The sequence below is a fragment of the Bombina bombina genome, chromosome 6, assembly GCF_027579735.1.
Source record: "Bombina bombina isolate aBomBom1 chromosome 6, aBomBom1.pri, whole genome shotgun sequence".
Taxonomy (NCBI): Eukaryota; Metazoa; Chordata; class Amphibia; order Anura; family Bombinatoridae; genus Bombina; species Bombina bombina.
Window position 1 is genome coordinate 269884201 of NC_069504.1, and position 20026 is coordinate 269904226.

Sequence of the window (20026 nt, forward strand, 5' to 3'; positions counted from 1 at the left end):
CATTGCCCTAACGTCCCTGACATGTTTCGCCACATTACGTGGCTTTCTCAAAGGTGAACGCGCCGCACTATAGTTGGCTATTTAAGGCTAATAGCTATCACACCCCCAATAGGCGTGTCATTGCCCTCTGACCTATCAATGTCGGGTATGATCTTTTGTCACAGATGGGTGGGTATTAACAAATTTTCATTGAATAAAATTAACTGTTTCTTGACTATCAGAGGATTGGGCATAGATGTCAGATTGGAACATAGTTGTATTTGGGTTGCAAATGAAAACTCCTCAATTATTAATATCATTGGATGTCCTTATGAACTTTATAAAGATAAATAATTTTACACATTGACTCGGTTTGAATTGTCTTCTACCTTAGATAAACTACTAGTATTATAAACTGTATATATTTGGCTAACGTGATGCGGTTAAATATGATATTGTTATATACCTCTTATAAGCTGTATTGTCTTTATATTTTGAAGTAGTTTTTTTATTAAACAAAGGATATGCCAGATTTGATTGTGTTAATACTATCGTAACAACATTTGTGACTTTAATGTGAATAAAGTACAACTATTTAATAAGAAAAAAGGAAAGGGTGACAATGTGAGACATGTGACTGACACATATTGAGTGTTATGACCAGATAAAGAGTGATACCTTTAAAATATGTGACGCTACTCTGAGTTCTATGTATTACGACGATGTAATCTGGATGTGCAAATACATATATGCAAACCTTATGATCTCGCTGTCATGTTGGGGATTCGTTTGTGAGTGACAAGTGATATGAATCTTAGAGATACCTCATGGTACTTGTGACATTTGAGCTTTACGGTTAGAATATCCTAACACTTAGCTAAATGTGATTTGATAAATTTAATTGGTTAAATGTGCATACATTAAGTGCATAGGTAAAGTGTGAGTGAAGTATATTCAAGCTGTGTGTTTATTGTAGCTTAAAAAATTTGTGCTTGCAATTGCAATGCTAAATACAGCAAGTGAGCTGTGTAAGGTGAGACCAACCTCAAATAAAATAAAGATGAAAATAAAAATAATAATGATACAAAAATAAATAATAAAGAAATAATTCATAAAAAATAATATATGAAAATAAATAGGTGAATCAAACCGTGTGTGGGATTGTGACATTTTCTTGATATCTTGAAAGGGAGAAGAAGGATTTAATTTTAAAACTTTATGATGATTCAATGGTCACCCCATAATTATAAAGGTGGCATTGAAATGACACGTTTCTTTAGTCTACAAAGTTGGATAGTGTTCAGCTGAGAAAATCATTTTCTCTGCTGTAGCAGAGTATTTTCCCTAGATCACATAATGATTATAGAAAAGAAACAAAATTATTAAATTCATTTAGTCCATAGGGTTGAACAGTGTTCAGTAGAAAGATCCATTTGCTCTCTGCTTGTAGTAAAATATTCTCCAAATTTCCGCCTCTTATGCCCAATTCTTTCTTTTCAATACCAAAACATTTGAGATCCGATTGTTTTGAATTGTGACGCTTAAGAAAATGGCGTGCTACTGAGGTCACATTTTTACCATCCTGTAGATCTTTAGCAGCATTTTTAATGTTCCTCAGATGTTCTTGCAGTATCGTTCTGACTTTCCTCGTTGTCATACCATCATAAATCATGTTACATTTACATTGAAAGGCATAGATCACACCCTCTGTGTGGCAATTGATGTATGATTTGATCTTGTGCCTTTTGTTGAATCGATCGCAGATTTCTTCTTTTTTAATCATAAAACTGCATGTGCTACAGGTAGCACATTTGAATGAACCTTGCTTGAATGCTCCTTTAGTTTTAGGGCCTTGTAGGTGGCTGGGACTGATTAAGTCCTTGAGATTACGAGTTCTTCTATATCCAGTTTGGACCCTTTCTCCCATGATTCGTGATAGAATCGGATCAGAGGTTAGTATGTGCCAGTTGTTTTGTAAAATATTCAGTATTTGTGTGCTCCTTGGGTTATAGGTTGAAATAAATCTAATTTGTTCTTGCTGAGATTTATTTTTATTTTTCAATAGGTCACGTCTGGATGTGTTTCTGGCTTTAAATTCAGCTTTTTTAATAGATCTGCGACTATATCCTCTGGATATGAGTCTTTCGGTAACCTCTTTAGCTCTCTGTTTATAATTGTCCTCAGTGGAACAATTCCGTCTCATTCAGAGAAATTCACCCCCTGGTAGGGCTTTAATTGTGTTAGGAGCATTTGAGCTTGTGCTGTGCAATAAGCTGTTGGTAGCTGTACTTTTGCGATGGACATCCATTACTAATGTACCTGTTTCAGTTTTTATGATTTGAAGATCTAGGAAATTAATTTTTACCTGATCAGCTTCATATGTAAGTTTGATGTTAATAGTGTTGGAGTTCAACTTTGCCATGAATGTGTCTAATTCATTTTTAGTGCCTTCCCAAAAGAAGAGCACATCATCAATGTAACGAATCCGTAACGGGATTTTATTTAGGTTGCCAGTATTGTCATCTGAGAAAACATATTTGTGCTCCCACCAGCCTAGAAAGAGATTGGCATAGGTGGGAGCACAGGCAGTACCCATCGCGGTACCCCTAATTTGGAGGTAAAAGCCATTGTTAAATGTGAAGAAGTTATGTGTGAGAATGAACTTTAATAATTGCAATATAAAGTCATCGTGAGCAGGGTTTTCTTCTGAACCCATTGATAGAAACCACTTGACAGCTTGAATACCCAGTTCATGGTTGATGCATGTATATAATGATTCCACATCGGCCGTGACTAGCCATGTTGTCGATGATAAATGTACATTATCTAGTTGAATAAGAACATCGGTTGTGTCCTGTAAATATGATGGTAATTGAGGGAGAAAATTTCTTAATCTGAAATCTATGTATCTATTGGCTTTCTCAGTGAGGCTGTTAATACCCGAAACAATCGGGCGGCCAGGCGGGTGATTTTTATTTTTATGTATTTTCGGGATTAAGTAGAAAGTTGCTACTGTTGGATCACTCACTTTCAAAAACTGGAATTCTTTACTTGTGATGATGTTGTCATACTTTGCCATATTTAAAATTTTCATGTATTCTTGAAGGAACGTCTTATTAGGATTAAATCCTAATTTTTTATAGCAAGAAATGTCTTTTTGTTGTCTGTCCGTCTCTTGTTTGTACATGTTAATTGGCCACAGCACGATGTTACCTCCCTTGTCGGAGTTACGAATAATGATATCATCCCAGTTTTTAATCTCATTCAGTGCTCTTTGTTCATCCTGTGTTAGGTTGTGTTCTGTTTGTGTATCAGATAGTTTGGTTATTTGTTTACACACCACATCTGTGAATGTCTGAAGTTGAGAGCATTGATTAAGTTTAGGCATGAAAGTGGATTTATTCAATATCTTGTCCCTCCATTTAATTTCTTTTAATGGCTCTGATCCAGGATCTTCCACTGAGCTGTTTTCAGATAATAGAGATTCCATCATTTCCAAGGTGGTTATTTCCTCATCAGACCACAGATGGATGGATGTTGATTCACTAGAATTTGATTTACCGCTATAGAATCTTTTTAAGGCTATCTTGCGGACAAATAAATGCACATCCTTAATGGTTTCAAATTTGTCAAGATTCGGAGTGGGACAGAAGGACATACCTTTAGATAATAGAGATCTGTGTGCTTCTGATAGTAATTTTTGGGAGAGATTTATTATTCTTAATGAGTCAGTCTCATTTGGGAGAAGGGGCTAGGAGCTCTCTTGTAAGGTTTCCAGTTCTTTTTGTTTGTCTTGTTCGCTGTTTGGCTTTTGTTTTGTCTTTTTGGTTTGCCCCCTGCCTCTTCTGGTGTGTCTGTGTGTGAAGAGGCGCCTGCTCCTAAAAAATCTTTCCTTTTACCTCTTGTAATTCTTATGTTACTTTCAGAATTTGAAGTTGATGGTTCTGTGTCTGATTCATGAGTTTCTGACTCTTCCCCTTCCGTGTCTGACACATCGCTTTGGACTATATTTACTCTTGATGGTCTATCTCTATTAAAGTTGGTTTTAGTTTTCCATTTGTAGACTTTTTTGTTCTCATAATCAATTTTATCCCTGTTCAGTTTGCCTTGTTTTGTTTGTTTTATTTCATTTTCATACTTATCTAACTCCTTTTGATATTGTTTGTAGGTTTGCTCAAAATCTGTAAGTGTTTCAAATTCCTGTAGTTGAGTGTTTAATTCTTGAACTTTTGTCTCTAAAAGATCATATTCCTCCTTATCATGCTTGATAAGGATTTTCATTAACTTAATTGAGCACTCAGATAGTGCATCTTCCCATTCAATATTATGTTGGGGATTTTGGAACTCAAATGCAGGAAACAGTTGTATTCTTAGCCCTCTAGGAATAAGCTTAAGTTCAATATATTTCTCGAAAAAGTGGTGATTCCACCAAAACTTGTGTTGTTTGAACATAAGTTTATGTATTTCCTTGAGGGCTGAATTCATTTTATCTTGTATATTTAGAACATTAGTTGAAGGATTTTTAAATACATCGTTAAGGTCAGTTTCTCTTTTGCGTTGTCGAGAAAGTCTGTCTTGCTCCCACTTGGATGACATAATAGAATAGTACAATTAAAGTAGTGGCTGTTGTATACAACAGTCTTAAAGTGTGCTCTATTGGAAGAAAGCCTGAGAATCAGGTATTAGAACTTGAATTGTTTGGAGAGATTACCAATGGCACTACGAGTGTGTGAAGGACCTGGCTTATTATATATCTGGCCAACTAGTAAGGCCTTGTGTATTAGCAGCCAACTTATATGGCACAACACTCAATATGTGTCAGTCACATGTCTCGCATTGTCACCCTTTCCTTTTTTCTTATTAAATAGTTGTACTTTATTTACATTAAAGTCACAAATGTTGTTACGATAGTATTAACACAATCAAATCTGGCATATCCTTTGTTTAATAAAAAACCTACTTCAAAATATAAAGACAATACAGCTTATAAGAGGTATATAACAATATCATATTTAACCTCATCACGTTAGCCAAATATATACAGTATGGCGTTTATAATACTAGTAGTTTATCTAAGGTAGAAGACAATTCAAACCGAGTCAATGTGTAAAATTATTTATCTTTATAAAGTTCATAAGGACATCCAATGATATTAATAATTGAGGAGTTTTCATTTGCAACCCAAATACAACTATGTTCCAATCTGACATCTATGCCCAATCCTCTGATAGTCAAGAAACAGTTAATTTTATTCAATGAAAATTTGTTAATACCCACCCATCTGTGACAAAAGATCATACCCGACATTGATAGGTCAGAAGGCAATGACACGCCTATTGTGGGTGTGATAGCTATTAGCCTTAAATAGCTGACTATAGTGCAGCGCGTTCACCTTTGAGAAAGCCACGTAATGTGGCGAAACATGTCAGGGACGTTAGGGCAATGGTGAGGAGTCCTAGGAGCTCCTGTGTTTTTAGCAAGCCACTGTACCAATCCAGACTCCACTGATGTCTATTAATGTTTAAGTAACAATTTATGTCTGGCTAGTGAATAGCTACTGGCAATTTCTTTCTTTTTTTACCTAACTAACCTAGTGATTGAGAATGCTTGAGAGCTCATCTCTCTTATAGGCAGTTATAGATCATAGCAGTTAGTATACCTAACTCTACACAAAGCGGTTTGTTCAAACTGAGGAGAATAAGAGTGTCACATATACAGAACGTAGCGGATGTTGGCACACGTTAATGCACTAACTGTCTTGTTAATTATCGCTATACAATAGTGCATTTGAGATAGTTTATCACTGCCAAACATTCAGATTACCGGCACGTATGTGTGTGCGAATACAGACACCTTTAACCTCTTGTGCAATTGAGCAAGCAAATAAGTATAACACCCATAATCCGCTTGGCAATTGAGCAAGTGAATCGACCGCATATATCTTTCTCTTTAAGTTACGAGTATAACCAATAAATATATGAATTGAAATTGTTATACAAGGGGACAATATTATTTATTGTTTATTATAATGAAGTATTTAGCCCTTCACTGAACTTAATGAGATAGTTGTGTTTGCAACATTTAACGTATCCGAAGTGCTTTATCTACTCAGAACACTAAACTGGAACACATAATCAGTAATCACCAGCTGTCCTACTTGTTCATACTTAAGTGGACATACCAACAACGGAGCTCAATTGAGAAGCCCGGTTACACTAATGGGCTACACTTAGCGGCTAATATATACACACTGTCGCTTGCCCGGCACTGCAGTTAACCATTTAATCAACACTATAGAATCTCTGCTTTATTATACTTACCACCCGATATACTCCGACAACCTTTGTGGCAACATCTAGTATATCTTAATACTTGGGGTGTATTATACAGTATACCAATGATAGTAGGGACATCTGGTGCCTTTACGGATGTTTAATGTTATAGGAACACTGACCATTTGCAATATTGCCGCTTTGGATACCAAATAAGGTGGTATTACTGCATCAGAATAGTTATAAAAGCTATTTACAATCAAGTAAGCTGTATACAGTCATATTCAACTAAAGGTGTAATTTGTGGGTCTATGACACATACGGACTCATTGTTACCCAGTTTACTATAGAAAGTGACTTGAATTTACCTAATAACTCTTTATCCAAACCCAAGGACTTAGTCATATTTGTAATAGTTACGATATTGAGTCTAACTTATGTGTATGTAACACTACACTAACGTGAGCATATGTTTATTAATTAACTATTGTTACACTGATACCTAATTTCTGCTGAAAAGTACCTCATGTATCGATTGGGTACTTCCAATTGTTAGCATACTTAAGGCAGTGTGCACGGCGCTACTGCAAATTAGAGATTAACATATAATGAACCTTTACTTGATAAGCTTGCAATTGGGTTAATCCTGAATCTTAACAATAGCCAACATAGTGAATACCTATATACTTGGTGAAGATCGTCCAGTGTATAACTAAAGTATATAAGGAATCTTTACTCGTTAAATTTGCTATAAAGCTTGTCAAAAGCTAACATATTGAATACTTATATACTCGATGGATACCATCTAATGTATAACCAAAGTACACAGTACACAGTTCATCTGTGGACACGATATTACACATATACATTGACAATTCACAATACTGTTGCTGCAGATAACAATTGTGGTGGCTTTATTTCTTTGATATAGCCTCAAAGATCGTTTATAATCAAGAGAGTTACATTTAGTTACTTCTAACCAAAGGTATATGTCCTTGCTTAGAGATAGATGTGGAAATATCAGTAATTACTCTATCAATACAACCCAAACTAAGTCATCCAAAATAGATGTACAAAATGTTGACTTTTAATATTGCATCAGCAGTATTGTAATTCAGTAGTGACCTATAGTAGTAACTATTATTATCAATCTTAATATACACGCCCAGATTCTCTGGATTAGAAACTTCACCATATTGCAGCAGTGATTTACATCTGTTATAATCAGTGTAAACACATACATGATGATATTTTGAGGTTGATCCCTCAATTGCACCTGGGTACCACACTTACCAATAAGTTTGTTGAACATTATTCACCCTATATACAGCTTTGAATTACCTTTTAATTTCTCAATACTAGCGACTTCCAATCAGAGATACTCTGTGTCTTACACCTGCACAGACCTAATATTAATTATCAGTGTGAATATTTTTTACCCACTGACTGTAAGTAGGTAAATCAACTGTAAGACAATCACACACAAGAGTATCTGTTGGAGGTATCTCTGTTTAACTTGATATTGTCACGCTAAGCCAAGCTGACTACAGTCGGTGCTTAAGTGTGTTTTTAAAGTTTTGATTTATCCTATTTTAATTGTTGACCCCAATAAAAGTTATATTTTAACCCCAGTTAAGTTTGTGTCTCCTTAATCCTTGGATTTCATTATTGATCTTATTACATCAATATTATTTATTGGTGACCTGGGAGTGCTTCCAAAGTGTATTCTTTCTTCTCTCAGTTCCAACAATCTGATGGACTCTATCAAATCGCTGTTAGCTACACACCATGATTCCCTATCTAAGAAATTTGACAAGGGTCATGCAGACCTAAAAAGGGACATAGCGACCATCGGAGAGCGGACAGACGCCATAGAGCATAAGCAAGAAGACTTGATGATTGATCACTCCAATCTTCTTAGCTACTCACAAGGGCTGGCGGAACAAATCACAGACCTTGAGTTTAAACTGGCGGACCTAGAGGACAGATCACGCCGCAACAATATCCGAGTGAAAGGTGTACCTGAAACTGTCCCCCCTCAAGACCTAGAAAAAATTCTGCAGGAGATGTGTGTGGCTGTACTGGGCTCGGATGTTGAAAAAGACCACGGAGACCACGGGCAGAGGAAGGAGACAAACCCAGGGATGTCATAGCCCATTTACACTACTACACTTTCCGTGAGAAGCTGCTGAGGACACTAGCAGGAGACAAGACACTTCCTGAACAATATGCTGAGATACAGATCTACCAGGACCTCTCACCGCACACCCTCCAGCTGCTTTGTCACTACCAGCCTTTTACCAAAATTTTGAGTGATAAAGCCATAAAGTATAGATGGGGGTTTCCCGTTAAGCTACACATCACCAAAGAGGGACAACAGTTTACCGCCTCCTCCCCACAACAAGCCTGAGAGCTACTACAAAGATGAGGGTTTGTACCGCAAGACCCAACTGTGACCTGACAGAGAGTAGAAGATGAGAGAGGCCTTCGAGCCCTGGCCTCAGAGTGGCAACCTCTCCCTCAGAGATCTAGAAGCAAACAGAGAGGAACTCATTACCTCAGGATAAGAACTGTGCTGTCCGAGATTCTAGTAATTGAGTTATAGAACAATAGACTGCTGTTTATTTCTCCCCACCTTAGAACGCGGATTGATGCTCAATATCGACCTAGTGGACTGATTATTGTATCATTAACATAAGAAGATGGGTGAGATTGTTGATAACTGTTGATGATGTTTTTCTTAATATGACTGCTTACAGTACTCTTTCTCTTTCTTCTCTTCCTCTTTTTCTTTATGGTCCTTTCTCTATGTTTGGTTTTCTATTTTTTTTTTCTATTTTTTCTTTGGTTGTTGTGTTTTACTCAGGTTTCTGCACTGCTTGTGGGGATCAATATTGTTCATGTATTACACTGTTTCTCTACTGAAACCTGGATGACCACTCCTTACAGTTTATCATATTAATTAGAGATTATGTAGCTCAGTAGACTTATGAAAAATAACTAAAATAGATAGAAGCTACAACCTCTAGAAATAGTACTTAAGAGTTGGTTTATTCCCCTGCCCCCTCACATTTGCATCCCCTCTGGATAGCAGGGCCCTGAGAGTGGGAGGGATTACAAAATTGAGGTTTAGAGCAACGGTCCTTTTTGCCCTTGTCATCTACAGCCTTCCTTGAAAAGAATGCTGGTGTAAATCCCACCTATCACTTGCAACATGAATTTTTGTAGGACCCTACTGCTGTTCACTTAGAGAAGCAAAGCAAACTTGCCAATATGTGTGGGTGGACTGAGGGATTGGTCGTCCAAGGTTATTATTGTTAACTTAATTTAACAGTTAGAAGATGCCTCTATTATTGTGTTAGTTGTTTAGGATGAGTCCATGCAGACACAACAGAGTTCTCAGATACTTGTGACAGGGAGATATATTCATCCCACATATAGATTGATTGGTGGAGATAGTTCACGTAGAGATCCTGTCAATAGAAAGTCTTAGTGAATAGCCCCAATTGCTCCCTTCTGTGTCAGCGAAGTACAACCACATTGCATTAGAATGCCACTCACCTACACCCAACCCCTACACAGGTCATTGTTGCTGTACCCAGAGGCTGTTAAGGCCCAGAAATACTAGTTTGTCTGTCCACTAGGCGTCTGAATGGACAAGCGATACATGGACATGTTGCTCCCCATAAGATACTTAACCTAAAATACATTATGTAAAGAGCTATCTTATTGCACACGTCAGAATAGCTGACTGGGGCTAGGCATTTTATGCCTGTCTCTCCCCCCCCCCACACTTATATAGGTGTGTTCTCTCGGACACTAACAGAGAGACCAATCATTGTGATAGTGTTTAATACACATCGTTATACACTAGACAGGTTAAGAAAATACATACACTGAACGTGATACAGCGGGCGATTAGGTTGGGCAAAGACAACCTCCCCTAGCCCAGCATCACCACACTCACTTGCATCCTCATCTTCCTTTATCCCTACCCCCACTAACACATTTCTTCTTACCCATCTAGTTTTCCCCCCTACCCTCTTTCCTTACCCTCTGCGCTCAAGCTCCTAAATTGAGAAGTAGTGCCCTTCTAGGCCCAACAGATGCTTGAGATACATGGCCCCCATAGCGGTAGCTACCCTGAATGCTCGGGGACTCAATTCCCATACTAAAAGAAGTCTCCTACATAATTACCTACATACACATAGACTACATTTAGTTTTCTTGCAAGAGACACATTGGGAGAGAGATTCTAAACAAACCCCGATGTTCGCCTTACTACCCGACCTATGAAACAGCTTCTTTTGATTGATCACTCCAATCTTCTTAGCTACTCACAAGGGCTGGCGGAACAAATCACAGACCTTGAGGTTAAACTGGCGGACCTAGAGGACAGATCACGCTGCAACAATATCTGAGTGAAAGGTGTACCTGAAACTGTCCCCCCTCAAGACCTAGAAAAAATTCTGCAGGAGATGTGTGTGGCTGTACTGGGCTCGGATGTTGAAAAAGACCACAGAGACCAGGGTCAGAGGAAGGAGACAAACCCAGGGATGTCATAGCCCATTTACACTACTACACTTTCCGTGAGAAGCTGCTGAGGACACTAGCAGGAGACAAGACACTTCCTGAACAATTATGCTGAGATACAGATCTTCCAGGACCTCTCACCGCACACCCTCCAGCTGCGTTGTCACTACCAGCCTTTTACCAAAATTTTGAGTGATAAAGCCATAAAGTATAGATGGGGGTTTCCCGTTAAGCTACACATCACCAAAGAGGGACAACAGTTTACCGCCTCCTCCACACAACAAGCCTGAGAGCTACTACAAAGATGAGGGTTTGTACCGCAAGACCCAACTGTGACCCAACAGAGAGTAGCAGATGAGAGAGGCCTTCGAGTCTCGGCCCCGGAGTGGCGACCTCTCCCTCAGAGATCTAGAAGTAAACAGAGAAGGAACTCATTACCTCAGGATAAGAACTGTGCTGTCCGAGATTCTAGTAATTGAGTTATAGAACAACAGACTGCTGTTTATTTCTCCCCTGCTTAGAACGCGGATTGATGCTCAATATCGACCTAGTGGACTGATTATTGTATCATTAACATAAGAAGATGGGTGAGATTGTTGATAACTGTTGATGATGTTTTTCTTAATATGACTGCTTACAGTACTCTTTCTCATTCTTCTCTTCCTCTTTTTCTTCATGGTCCTTTCTCTGTGTTTGGTTTTCTATTTTTTTTTTCTCTTTTTTCTTTGGTTGTTGTGTTTTACTCAGGTTTCTGCACTGCTTGTGGGGATCAATATTGTTCATGTATTACACTGTTTCTCTACTGAAACCTGGATGACCACTCCTTACGGTTTATCATATTAATTAGAGATTCTGTAGCTCAGTAGACTTATGAAAAATAACTAAAATAGATAGAAGCTACAACCTCTAGAAATAGTACTTAAGAGTTGGTTTATTCCCCTGCCCCCTGCACATTTGCATCCCCTCTTGGATAGCAGGGCCCTGAGAGCGGGAGGGATTACAAAATTGAGGTTTAGAGCAACGGTCCTTTTTGCCCTTGTCATCTACAGCCTTCCTTGAAAAGAATGCTTGTGTAAATCCCACCTATCACTTGCAACATGAATTTTTGTAGGACCCTACTGCTGTTCACTTAGAGAAGCAAAGCAAACTTTCCAATATGTGTGGGGGGGCCGAGGGATTGGTCGTCTAAGGTTATTATTGTTAACTTAATTTAACAGTTAGAAGATGCCTCTATTATTGTGTTAGTTGTTTAGGATGAGTCCATGCAGACACAACAGAGTTCTCAGATACTTGTGACAGGGAGATATATTCATCCCACATATAGATTGATTGGTGGAGATAGTTCATGTAGAGATCCTGTCAATAGAAAGTCTTAGTGAGTAGCCCCAATTGCTCCCTTCTGTGTCAGTGAAGTACAACCACATTGCTTTAGAATGCCACTCACCTACACCCAACCCCTACACAGGTCATTGTTGCTGTACCCAGAGGCTGTTAAGGCCCAGAAATACTAGTTTGTCTGTCCACTAGGCGTCTGAATGGACAAGCAATACATGGACATGTTGCTCCCCATAAGATACTTAACCTAAAATACATTATGTAAAGAGCTATCTTATTGCACACGTCAGAATAGCTGACTGGGGCTAGGCATTTTTTCTTAACACAAGATAAGGAGAGTCACATTGTAATGCAGATAGTTAAGAAACTCTTCAAACTAAATTTAGACTCCATGGCGGAGCAATAGGTTTAAACACAGGCTTAATTCTAACTAAAGCCTGACAAAAAGCCCGAACGTCTGGAACATCTGCCAAACGCTTGTGCAACAAAATAGACAGAGCAGATATCTGTCCCTTTAGGGAACTAGCTGATAATCCTTTCTCCAATCCCTCTTGGAGAAAAGACAAAATCCTAGGAATCCTGATTTTACTCCAGGAGAAGCCTTTGGATTTGCACCAAAAAAGATATTTACGCCATATCTTATGATAAATTTTCCTGGTAACAGGCTTTCGAGCCTGAATCAAGGTATTTATGACTGACTCAGAGAAACCCCGCTTTGATAGAATCAAGCGTTCAATCTCCAAGCAGTCAGTTGCAGAGAAATTAGATTTGGATGCTTGAATGGACCTTGAATCAGAAGGTCCTGTCTCAATGGCAGAGACCATGGTGGAAGGGATGACATGTCCACCAGGTCTGCATACCAAGTCCTGCGTGGCCATGCAGGCACTATCAAAATCACTGATGCTCTCTCCTGTTTGATTCTGGCAATCAGACGTGGAAGGAGAGGGAAAGGTGGAAACACATAAGCCAGGTTGAACGACCAGGGTACTGCTAGAGCATCTTTCAGTACAGCCTGAGGATCCCTTGACTTGGAGCCGTAACAAGGAAGTTTGGCATTCTGACGAGACGCCATCAGATCCAACTCTGGTGTGCCCCATAGCCGAACCAGCTGAGCAAACACCTCCGGATGGAGTTCCTACTCCCCCGGATGAAAAGTCTGAAGACTTAGAAAATCTGCCTCCCAGTTCTCTACACCTGGGATATAGATCGCTGACAGATGGCAAGAGTGAGCCTCTGCCCATTGGATTATCCTTGAGACCTCTATCATCACTAAGGAACTCTTTGTTCCGCCCTGATGATTGATATAAGCCACAGTCGTGATGTTGTCCGACTGAAACCTGATTAATCTGGCCGAAGCCAGCTGAGGCCATGCCTGGAGAGCATTGAATATTGCTCTTAATTCCAGAATATTTATCGGTAGGAGAGCCTCCTCCCGAGTCCACAAACCCTGAGCTTTCAGGGAATTCCAGACTGTGCCCCAGCCCAGAAGACTGGCGTCTGTCGTCACTATAACCCATTCTGGCCTGCGGAAACACATTCCGAGGGACAGATGATCCTATGACAACCACCAAAGAAGAGAGTCTCTGGTCTCTTGATCCAGATTTATCTGAGGAGATAAATCCACATAATCCCCATTCCACTGATTGAGCATGCATAGTTGCAGTGGTCTGAGATGCAAGCGAGCAAACGGAACTATGTCCATTGCCGCTACCATTAGTCCGATTACCTCCATACACTGAGCCACTGACGGCCGAGGAATGGAATGAAGAGCTCGGCAGGTGGACAAAATCTTTGATTTCCTGACCTCCATCAGAAATATTTTCATGTCCACCGAGTCTATCAGAGTCCCTAGAAATGAAACTCTTGTGAGGGGGGAAAGAGAACTCTTTTTTACGTTCACTTTCCACCCATGAGACCTTAGAAAGGCCAACACTAAGTCCGTGTGAGACTTGGCTAGTTGGAAGGACGACGCTTGAATTAGAATGTCGTCTAGATAATGCGCCACTGCTATGCTCCGTGGCCTTAGAACTGCCAGAAGGGACCCTAGCACCTTCGTGAAGATGATCAATGGTAAGATAGTCCGAATGGTCTCCATCTTGAAAGATGGAACTCTTAGGAATTGGTTTAGGATCTTGAGATCCAGAATTTTCCTGAAGGTTCCCTCCTTTTTGGGAACTATAAACAGATTGGAGTAAAACCCCTGCCCCTGTTCTGCTTTTGGAACTGGGCAGATCACTCCCATGGTAAAAAGGTCTTCTACACAGCATAAGAATGCCTCTCTTTTTGTCGGGTTTACAGACAATTGAGAAAGATGGAACCTCCTCCTTAGAGGGGAATCCTTGAAATCTAGAAGGTATCCCTGGGTTACAATTTCTACTGCCCAGGAATCCTGAATGTCTCTCGCCCAGGCCTGAGCAAAGAGAGAGAGTCTGCCCCCTACTAGATACGGTCCCGGATAGGGGGCTACCCCTTCATGCTGACTTAGTGGCAGCAGCAGGCTTTTTGGCCTGTTTACCCTTGTTCCAAGCCTTATTAGGTCTCCAGGTTGGCTTGGATTGAACAAAGTTCCCCTCTTGCTTTGCAGCAGGGGAAGAGGTAGAGGGACCACTCTTGAAGTTTCGAAAGGAACGAAAATTATTTTGTTTGGTCCTTGTCTTATTTGACTTATCCTGAGGGAGGGTATGACCCTTCCCTCCAGTAATGTCTGAAACGATCTCTTTCAATGCAGGCCCGAATAGGGTCTTACCTTTGAAAGGGATGGACAAAAGCTTAGATTTAGATGACACATCAGCTGACCAGGACTTAAGCCATAACGCTGTACGCGCTAAAATGGTAAACCCTGAATTCTTAGCCACTAATTTAGCAAGATGAAAAGCGGCGTCTGTAATAAAAGAATTAGCCAACTTAAGAGCCTTAATTCTGTCCAGAATATCATCTAGTGGGGTCTCCATCTGAAGAGCCTCTTCTAGAGCCTCAAACCAAAAGGCAGCTGCAGTGGTTACAGGAACAATGCATGCTATAGGTTGAAGAAGAAAACCTTGATGAACAAAAATTTTCTTTAGGAGACCCTCTAATTTTTTATCCATAGGATCAATGAAAGCACAACTGTCTTCAATAGGTATAGTTGTACGCTTAGCCAGGGTAGAAATAGCTCCCTCCACCTTAGGGACCGTCTGCCATGAGTCCTTTATGGTGTCAGAAATGGGAAACATTTTCTTAAAAACAGGAGGGGGAGAGAATGGAATACCTGGTTTATCCCACTCCTTAGTAACAATGTCTGAAATCCTCTTAGGGACCGGAAACACATCAGTGTAAACAGGAACCTCTAAATATTTGTCCATTTTACACAATTTCTCTGGAACTACAATAGGGTCACAATCATCCAGAGTAGCTAAAACCTCCCTGAGCAATAAGCGGAGGTGCTCTAGCTTAAATTTAAATGTCGTCATATCTGAATCTGTCTGAGAGAACATCTTTCCTGAATCAGAAATCTCTCCCTCAGACAGCAAATCCCTCATCCCTACTTCAGAACATTGTGAGGGAATATCGGATACGGCTACTAAAGCGTCAGAAGGCTCAGCATTTGTTCTTAACCCAGAGCTACTGCGCTTCCCTTGCAACCCAGGCAGCTTAGATAAAACCTCTGTGAGGGTAGTATTCATAACTGAAGCCATATCTTGCAAGGTGAAACAATTAGACGCACTAGAAGTACTTGGCGTCGCTTGTGCGGGCGTTACTAGTTGTGACACTTGGGGAGAACTAGATTGCAAAACCTGATTTCCTTCTGTCTGAGAATCATCTAATGCCAAACTTTTATAAGTCAAAATATGCTGTTTGCAATTTATAGACATATCAGTACAAGTGAGACACATTCTAAGAGGGGGTTCCACAATGGCTTCTAAACAAATTGAACAATGAGTTTCCTCAGTGTCAGACATGTTTAACAGACTAGTAATAAAGCAAGCAAGCTTGGAAAACACTTTATTTAATGAAAAAACACAATTTGCAAAAACGGTACTGTGCCTTTAAGAGAAAAAAAGGCATACACAGACTGCAAAACAGGTTAAAATTGCTTAAATTTTTCTGAAATTTTAACAGTGGACCCACTAAGCTTTAGAAGGATTGCACCACAAGTAAAAAAGCAATAGACCCCCAAATGAAAAAAAATGGATTGAAATATGTCTAAAACCGGCTAAAAACCCCTATAAGCACCTTGCCACAGCTCTGCTGTGGCCCTACCTGCCCTTAGGAAGCGATAATATGGGGTTTAAAGCTTCAATTAGTCTCTCAGAAGACTATCAGGACATCAGGAGAAGTTGTTTGCTGCTTGTAAATGCAGGCCCCGCCCACCTCACTCGATGTTGCTGGGGCCTACACAAAACTAACAAACCCTGCCTGAAAGCCATGTGGGTTATAAACAACCCCAAAGAACCCTCAAGCAAATGTCCCATAAAACAGAAAACGTTACTCCCAGACACAAAAACGTTTGTCCCAAATTCACATAACAAACTGAGTGCCCAAAAAAAATTAACCCTTTATGCAAGCTAGTAAAAACCTCTGATAACACTAGGATTACTGCTTACCCTTCCCCTAATGGGGACACTGTCAGCCTTTCTGAGTTAACACAGTCTCTACAGAAAATATGACTGAACATACCTCATTGCTGTATAGCAAGAAACCATTCCTCACACTGAAGTTTTCCTGTACTCCTCAGCTTCTGTGGGAACAGCAGTGGACCTTAGTTACAAATGCTAAGATCATCATCCTCCAGGCAGAAATCTTCATCTATGTCCTGCCTGAGAGTAAATAGTACAACACTGGTACCATTTAAAAATAACAAACACTTGATTGAAGATAAAATAAAACTAACAGTTTAACACCTCTTCTTTTTACTCTTCCTGCTTAGAGCCAGCAAAGAGAATGGCTGGGGGGTGGAGTTAAGGGGGGAGCTATATAGACAGCTCTGCTGTGGTGCTCTCTTTGCTACTTCCTGTCAGGAAGGACAATATCCCACAAGTTAGGATGAATCCGTGGACTCGGTACATCATGCAAAAGAAAATGCCCAACTGAAGGCAACCAATAGGGTCTCCCTAGCCAAGCTATATACAGATCTTAGGCAACTGGAGCTCGCAAACAAAGAACTCCCAGACTCTGCCCTTGCTTCTCGAGTGGGGACCCTCAGAGATGAGCTCAACAAGCGGGAGCTTCTTAGAGTGCAGGCTAACCTATTTAAACTTAAACAACTCTATTACTGTAAAGGGAACAAGGCAGACAGACTTTTGGCCCGTACGCTCAGAAACTGCGCTGCGCAAAGTAGGATTTCTGCTATTAGGTCAACAAAAGGGATAGTGTGTTCGCCCAAAGAAATAGGAAAAGCGTTCGCGGATTACTATGCCTCACTATATGGCCTAGACACCAGTGTCAATGAACCAGTCTCCCGTAGGGAGGCGATACGTCGGTTTCTAACAAATTTGCAACTCCCGACCTTAAGCAAGGACTCTATGGAGGACTTGGATGGACCCTTCACCCTTGATGAAGTTAAAGCAGCCATCTTAGCTTTAAAACCCCACAAAACCCCGGGTCCGGATGGATTCACTGCGCTATTCTATCAAACTCTTGTTTCATTGCTGTCACCATTACTTCTCCGGTTATATAGTGAGGTAGCGGAGGGAGGTAGCTTTCTCCAAGAGTTTTTGGAAGCTAATATCTTGACCATCCCCAAGGAGGAGAGGGACCCTATGGAGTGCGGGAGCTATCAGCCTATTTCCCTAATCAATGTTGATGTGAAAATATATGCAAAAATCCTAGCGGCTAGACTGGGGAAACATCTACCCTCCATAATCCACTTAGATCAGGTGGGGTTTGTGCAGGGAAGGCAGGGCACAGACAACACTCGTAGATTGTTGAACATTCTTATGGAAGCGGCTGATATGGGACTGCCCCTTCTCACCCTGTCATTAGACGCGGAAAAGGCGCTGGACAGGGTGGGATGGGAGTATATGTTCGAAACTCTGGGAGCATTTGGCATCCCACACTCTTTCTGTAAAGCGGTTAAGGCGCTCTATACCTCCCAGACTGCGGTGATCAAAGGGCTGGGCTTTTGCTCCCCTAGAATCCGAATAGGCAATGGAACCAGACAGGGGTGTCCTCTGTCCCCGCTCCTGTTTGGACTTGTTATAGAGCCACTGGCAGAGGCAATTAGGAGAGAGAGACAGATTCACGGGCTCCAGATACATGACTCGCTCCAGAAGCTGGCTCTATTCGCGGATGATCTCACGGTATTCGTTGTAGATCCAATTCTTTCACTTCCACGCTTAATGTCCCTAATAGAATCGTTTACTGAGATCTCAAACTACAAAATCAATGTCGCCAAAATGGAAGCCTACATGATACATATTGACCAAACAGACTAAAAGTTACTCATGAAGAAGTACTCCTTTAAATGGTCGACCAAAGGGATACGCCACCTAGGGGTGTTCCTGTCTCATGACAGGGACACTGTCCTTCAGGAGAATTACAATGCTCTGTTGAAAGGCGTAGATAGAATTCTAAAATCTAGAAAATATGATGAAATATCATGGATGGGCAGGATTGCTGCCCTGAAGATGATGAATCTCCCCAAAATGACATATATTATGAGGTGTATCCCACTCTCGGTCCCAGCGAGGTTACTACAGAACCTCCAAGCTCTCTTTAATGCCTACATCTGGAATAATAAGAAGCCTAGGGTTGCGGCGACAATTCTGCAGTCCCCTGTGGAACAGGGAGGCCTGAGTCTGCCGAGTGTGCGTCTGTACTACGAGGCTGCAATGATCTCCCATGTCTCAGCTTGGGGGCGATGCCTCCCTCCTACGAGATGGAGAGAATTAGAACAAGCGTCACTATTGGCCTATATTGACCTTTCGGATCTGCTATGGTTCCCCCTTGGTTAGAGGATGTCAATCAATGTGGTATAAGCTACGGCACAACCCACTAATCGCTCCTCATCCCTCACCTATTCACCCCACGATCCCCTTTCTTCAGGGTCTCTCTAACGTGAGAATTGGTAGATTGAGACAACTAGAGATCTCCTTCTTAGGAGATTTTTATCTTGGTGGTCGTCTGCTCACACTCCAGGAGATGGTGACCAGGTTTGACTTACCACGCTACCATCTGGAGTTTGAGTTTGTGAGACTGAGATCCCTGATGAGAGCATGGGGATTCCTGATGGATAAGACCAGAAACCTCACTATTTGGGAGACCAGGTGGAAAGCTGGACTCCAGCTGCATAAACCCCTCACAACACACTACAGATGCCTCTTAGGAGATACCTCACTCAAAGACGAGACATATGATTTCATGGGAGACAGAATTAAGGGTGACGTACACACCTTTAGAATGGGCCAAAGCCATTACAATAACAAAATCTACTTTACACTGTGTGATGATGTACGAACTCTATTTTAAAATCATTACTAGATGGCACCTTGTCCCGACTAAGCTACAGACTCTATACCCCGACCACTCTCCCAATTGCTGGAGAGAGTGTGGGTAGGTAGGTACCCTGACCCATATATGGTGGTCATGTGCTAGGCTTAAACCCCTTTGGTCTAAGCAGCGGACTGTATGCATAATACTAGACTTACCAGAAATTACCAGCCCGAGCGCAGCCCTCCTACACTTGGGTCTCAAAAAACTACCTACATATAAAAGGTCTCTTCTCCTCTATCTACTGACCTCAGTTAAAATGTTGATTGCTAGGAATTGGAAAAAGGTGCTCCCCCGAGGTGGAAAGGTGTAGTAGAGTATTTAAATTATGTTAAGTCTATGGAGGACTATGTCTACAGAACTAGAAAGCAGTCAGCAGAATTTAGTCGCATTTGGGAACCCTGGGAGGTTTGCTGATGAAGGTGATGCCAACGACTTTG